This window comes from Belonocnema kinseyi, chromosome 7, assembly GCF_010883055.1.
Source record: "Belonocnema kinseyi isolate 2016_QV_RU_SX_M_011 chromosome 7, B_treatae_v1, whole genome shotgun sequence".
Lineage (NCBI taxonomy): Eukaryota > Metazoa > Arthropoda > Insecta > Hymenoptera > Cynipidae > Belonocnema > Belonocnema kinseyi.
This window is the reverse complement of record NC_046663.1, coordinates 99,617,203-99,623,474: the sequence shown is the minus strand read 5'-3', so window position 1 is coordinate 99,623,474 and position 6,272 is coordinate 99,617,203.

Sequence of the window (6,272 nt, the reverse complement as noted above, 5' to 3'; positions counted from 1 at the left end):
ATTATATACCCCGATTCCTTTTCTCACCAATAATTTTATTCGTATGTATAACTTTTTATCTGGTCTCTTTGCCGCAGTGATCCCAACTTTGGCAGCGGCCTTTATTGGCTAAGGGACATTTTAACGAAAATGGACATATTAGCTTTAGCATTGTCTTGTTTAAAAATTAATTACACATCCTGTTAAAAAGAGTTGCTTGAAAGCCCATTTTTTAGTATAATATAAAGTTGGTATGCCAAGGGATATCCTATGCAGCGTATCTTTCAATTTTTTTAAATTTTCTGAGCTTTTACAATTAATACTTCTCTTCTTGAGCTTTTTTTAATAACTAAAATAATTAAATTTTTAAGTAAACTTCTCACCCCCCCCCCCCCCCCCCCCCCCCCCCCCCCCCCACACACACTCACTGCGTGATACTTTTTCCATTGGTCTTCATGGAAAATGATACTTCGGCAGACGCCCTTTTAAAAAATTTTCTTTTCTTTTAAATACGAAATTTTTGTAAATAGTTTATTTTTTATTCACCAAAAAAAATTATTTCAAATAATGCGCAATTTAATATAAAAATAGTCACATTTATTTGCTTTTAAGAGTAAAAAAGTTAAAAACAATATGTTACGCTGCGATACCGGCACCCAAAAATTTCATTTTCTCCGAACTGAGTAACTTTTTTGGATACAAACTTTTTAATTATCCTTCAGCATCCCCATATCTCAAACTCTATGTTATTCCTATTTCTACTTTGAATCGCTACCGCAAACCGATTTTCAAAACCTGTAAAATTTTAGCGTTAGCATTCTCGGCCGATTTCAGACTATTTCTCATCAAACTTTTTTGTCCTCAATACAGTAATACTTCATCATGGAAGTGTACTTTTGTTTTGTCTTTAAATAGTGATTTCGATTTTACAGAATGTTTTTTCGCTCTCCTGAAAGATTACGATTTTCCCAAACTTTTCCCTACCTTCTTTTCGACTGCCACTCTTCAATGGACCATTATTAAAATAAAATAAATAACTATTAGAAATTGCACATCCATATGAGAAATTACACAGTTTGTGATTCAATGTGAGAAATAGAATGATAATGTGCATATTTATTAAGAGTTCATTTTAATGGAATTCGAAGGTTAACCCAGGCGGAAAAATTATTATAGTGTAAAGTTTTATATACATATAATATTCATTTGCTTTATACAAACAATGTAAAAAAACAAATGAATGTTATATATAATACTTCACACTATGTATAAACTATTCATAATATTTCCGTCTGGGAACTTATTCATTACGATTTTTTTTATAAGAAAAATGTTTATATAACGATTTGAAAGTAGTTATTTATAACATTTATATATTTCAAGTGCCATAATTGATAAATAACATTTTTGCTGTAAATTCATCTTTTTTGCTTAAAATTTACTATTCTGGATTTCCAGTTGAAGATATAACTTCATTTAAGTTGAGTAACTTTAGTTTGGTTAAAAATTACTTTTTTCAACTGCAAATGTAACTAATTCATTTTTTGGGGAAAATTGAACTTTTTTAGTTCAAAGGTTCAAAATTTGTCTTTTTTAGTTGTTACTTAAACTATTTCGTTAAAAAATTTACTTCGTTGATAGAAAATTAATGTTTTTGTTTACAAAAAAACATACATTTTTAATAAGAACAGGTTGAATTTTCAACAAAATGAGTACATTTTCGGTAAAAAAAATAGTGTATAATAAATAAAAAAAAAAATTTTGAACTTAAAACTTAATTGTCCCATTTTTTGTTGAAAGTGACCTTTTTTATTTGAAATTTCTACAATTGATTGAAATTTTAAGTATTTTGTTGAAAGTTCGACTTTTTTGTTATAAACAATTGTTCTCACTAGGAAATTAATCTTTTCATTTGTAAAAAAACATCCATTTTCACCCAGAAATGGCGTAATTAATTTTTGATTTTGGAGCATTAATTTATAATAAAAAAACGAATTTTCTGTAAAGCAGATGAATTATTTTCTTTTTTGCTAGAAGGTAATTATTTTATCAGTCATAATTTAAGTATTATATTTTTGATTGAAAATCAATTCTTTCTAAGTAAAAATTTAAGTATTCTGTTGAAAATTCGTCTGGTTGGCAAGCAATTTAACGATTTGATTTTCTTTTTCGCAAATTGTTAGAAAATATTAAAGAAATTCGTTTAAAAACTGAAGTATTTTGTTGAAAATTCGACTTTTAGGGTAGTAAATTAATCTTTTCGGTTTAAAACTCATCTTTTTGGTTTGAAATTCAACCATACAAAATTTCTTCATTTTAGTGACAAATTCATCAGTTTGTTTGAAAATGCAACTATTTTGTAAAAAAAAAAAAACATTTATAATGATGAAAATGCAATATTTTAGGCATTTGAAGCATTTCAAATTACTTATCGTTTAATCAAGTATCTTTCATAAATGAAAAAAACAGGTTTTTGAGTTTACATATGATTTTCGCATTAAGATATTTACGAGGACTGAAAAAAACATTATTTATAATAAACTCGCGGAATTTTGTACATATTTCGAGTCGATTGTTTAAAAAATGCGAAATATATGAATGGCTTATTGAATGTTGTTTAAGGTCTTTTTTCACAGATTTTCCTAATGTTTGTTATATTCCTTGTATTCCTGAATATTCTGATCTATTCCCAAATATTCTTTGGGGAATGTATTACAAACGAAAAATCAGAATGGTCGACCCCATGACATATTTAATGAACAATACGAAGGTCGCGCGAAGCAAGCAAGCCGTGCTTAAACGACAGGCCCATAGTAAATAGTTTCTCTATCGGGTTTCAGTATTATGAAAAAAATTGAAGGTGGCGACCCCGCCGCTCCCCAGAAAGGGCGAAAACAATTTTGGTAACGCTGGCCCAGCCATAAATTTCGAAATATGAGAGCTGGGCCGATTTGTCGCCTCGTTTTTACAATATTGACTACATGTGTTTTTGTAGACAATAGGATGTTTTCTGTGCTAAGGTTTTTGCTGGGGTGTTCATAAAGAATTTTAGAAAAAAAGGAAGGGTTCGATTTACAACTTGGGGTCTTAGGAAAACTGCTAGTCGAACTTATGCTTGCATCTATAATTTATTTCCTTGAGAATTTGTGATTTGTATTTCTAAGAGTATTTTCTTAAAGAGGCAACAAAAAAAAAGAAGAAAAGGGATAGTTAATAATTTTGAGAATTTGCTTTTGGGTCTTCCACAGATCTGGAAACGTATTTCGTGGGAATTTAGTTTTAATGCTTTTCTGATATCTCGTGGCCAATTGCATTTTACTCCTTTTCTAATTCTAGTCAAAAGGGTTTGTTTTTTAGACTTGCTTTAATATGGCAATGAGAAATTTCACGTAGGTCTGAAGTGTCGTACTTAAAAATATAAACATTTATGGTTATGAGATTCTTCTTTTTTTCTTTCCTATACTATCGGTGAGAAAATTCGAGTCCTCTGGCTTCGACGTTGAAAAGTAAGTAAAGAAAAAATGGTAGTTGAATGAAAGAGGCATCATTTTAAAGGTGCAAATGTTGTGCGTTAATGAGCTGAAACGTAATAATCCAAACAATGTGTGTAGCTTACAGATTTGAAAATCTGATGAAAAGTAAGGAAATTTGATAGCTTTTAAAAACAGTTAACTTTGAAGAATAGTTTTTTATTGAAAAAATGATAGGAAAAATCTGAAAAAATTCATGGCGGTACTTTAAACCTTTATGAACAGATTGCCGTTGAAAAATTCGCAAAATATAAATAATCGTTCGTTTTTTTTTTTTTTTAGTAAATATGCGACCGAACTATCTTCAGTTCCAATGAAGAGAATGAAGTGATTTAAATTGGAGGTATTTAGTGGAACTATCTGTAATAATTTACAATTTGAAGGAAGTATGTGTTTCTTGTTGTCTTCGTGCAAATTGCGATATTTGAAGTCAGTTTTTTATATGGGAAAGCAAGTGCAAGAAACAAGCGTGGTGCCATTTGTTCAGAGAATCATCCTCTGTTTTCCTTAGCCCGACCTACCCAACTTGTGCGACTCACTCTGGCCTTCGAACCCTTTCCCTGTGTTGAGTAAAACCGAGGAGGAACCCCTGAAAAAACGGAACCACGCTGGACTCTCTCACTTACTTTCCTATATAAAAAACTGAATTCAAATATCGCAATTTGCACGAAGACAACAAGAAGCACATACTTTTTTCAAATTGTAAATTATTACAGATAGTTCAATGAACTACCTCCAATTTAAATCACTTCATTATCTTCATTAGAACTGAAGATAGTTCGGTGGCATATTTATTCACAAAAAATGAACAATTATTTATATTTTGTCAATATTTCAACGGTAAATGTATTCATAAATGTTTAAAGTACCACCATGAATTTTTTCAGATTTTTCCTATCATTTTTTCAATAAACAACTATGCTTTAAATTTCACCGTTTTTAAAAGCTATCAAATTTCCTTGCTTTTCATTAGATTTTCAGATCTGTAAGATACAAATTTTTCTTTGTATTACCTTTAAAATGATACGAAACAACTACATATCCTATCAAAAAGTGGTTGATAACAAATTTGTAGATCTTTTTTAAATGCACAATTTGTGTTCTGTCATCTTTTACCGTACTTTGCACAGGTTGGCCGAAAAATATACTTTTTGGATTTTTCCTTATTTTCTATGCTGTCAAAATTTGAATTTTCGACTTTTCAACTAAATTCAAAAAGTTGTTATGATAATCTTGTAGGGCATTCAAAAAGCAACATTTTTCATCCCTTAATTTTTTTTCATATCGTGCGTTATTTGGCATAACATGTTCATTTTTATGTTATTTGGAATTTTGTAAATGCTATAACTCTGGTAATTTTTGATTTTATGAAAAAAGTCTTTAGGGTAAACTGTTTGACCTTTTATATACTATGAATAACCGTACAGGGAATTTTTGAATTTTGAAAAAAAAGGTCTCAAAAATTTTCAAAATGTGCCCACGTTTTGAATTTTTATCCAACATGGCTGCCTAAGGAACAGACATACAAACACACAGACACATTCGTAAAAACCTGTTTTTCGGATTCAGGAGGTCTCAAAACGTGGACATTTGACAAAAACTGGGGGTTGGAGGGGGGGTCAAATTTTACACAAATCTAATAGATTCTCTGATGAGAATGTAAAAAGAACATATTTTCAATTGAAAATAGAATAGTTAAATTTTCTATAAAAAAAATAATTTGAAACTAAAAAAAGCAAATTTTTTAAAAGAATAGTTGCATTTTCAGCCATACAGATGAGTTTACAAATAAAGTAATGAAGCTATAATAAAAAATATTACTCTTTAACGAAGTGGTATAACTTTAAAGCAAAAAAGATGAAATTCCAACTAAAAATTGAATAGTTGATATCCCAACCAAAAATATCTTGATATTAATTAAAAAAACATTTAAATATAAACAAAAAAGACAAATCTTAAATGAAATACTTCATTTTTAAGTTAAAAAATGAATTGAAAAAAATTAAAAATTACAATAAAATAGTTAAATTTTCAATAAAAAATGAATTTGCTACTAAAAAAGGAGGTTAAAACAAAATACCTATTTTCAACCAAAAAGAATAAATTTTCAAGCAAAAGTAAAATTAATTTTAAACTACAAGAGACGATTTTTTTTACCAGAAACGGATAAGTTAAATGTACAGTTATTCAATTTTTAACGAGAAAAGTGAGTTCCATCAACATCATTTATCTTAAATCAAAGATATGATACTTCAACAAACAACGTAAAATGTAACAGTTGATATTCTAATCAAAAAATATTTTAAACTGAAGGCCGTAAATTTTAACAAAAAAGGACAAATTGTCAACAAATCATGTAGTTTTTCAAATAAAGATGATCAGTTTTTGATTAAAAAATATAATAAATTCAAAGAAAATTTTTCAACCAAAGAAAAGAAACTTCGACTGATAAAATTTTAATCAAAAACAGTTCAATTCAATCCAAAAAAAGATGATTTTTTTCCAAAACCGCTTGTTTTTAATTTTAAAATCTGGTTGTGTTTAGTTTTCCCTATAAAAAAATAAAACCTTTGAAAACATGTACTATGAAACGCTATTTGAGTAAAAAATAATGTTATGCTTGTAAAATTCAGAACTATGAAAGAAACACTGGCCATACTGTTTTTCATATACGAGGGTGGATTGATAAGTTTCCGGCCTGACCAAGAAAAACAACGTTTTTAAGAATTTTTTTTTTTATTTCTCAACATAATCTCCTCCAAG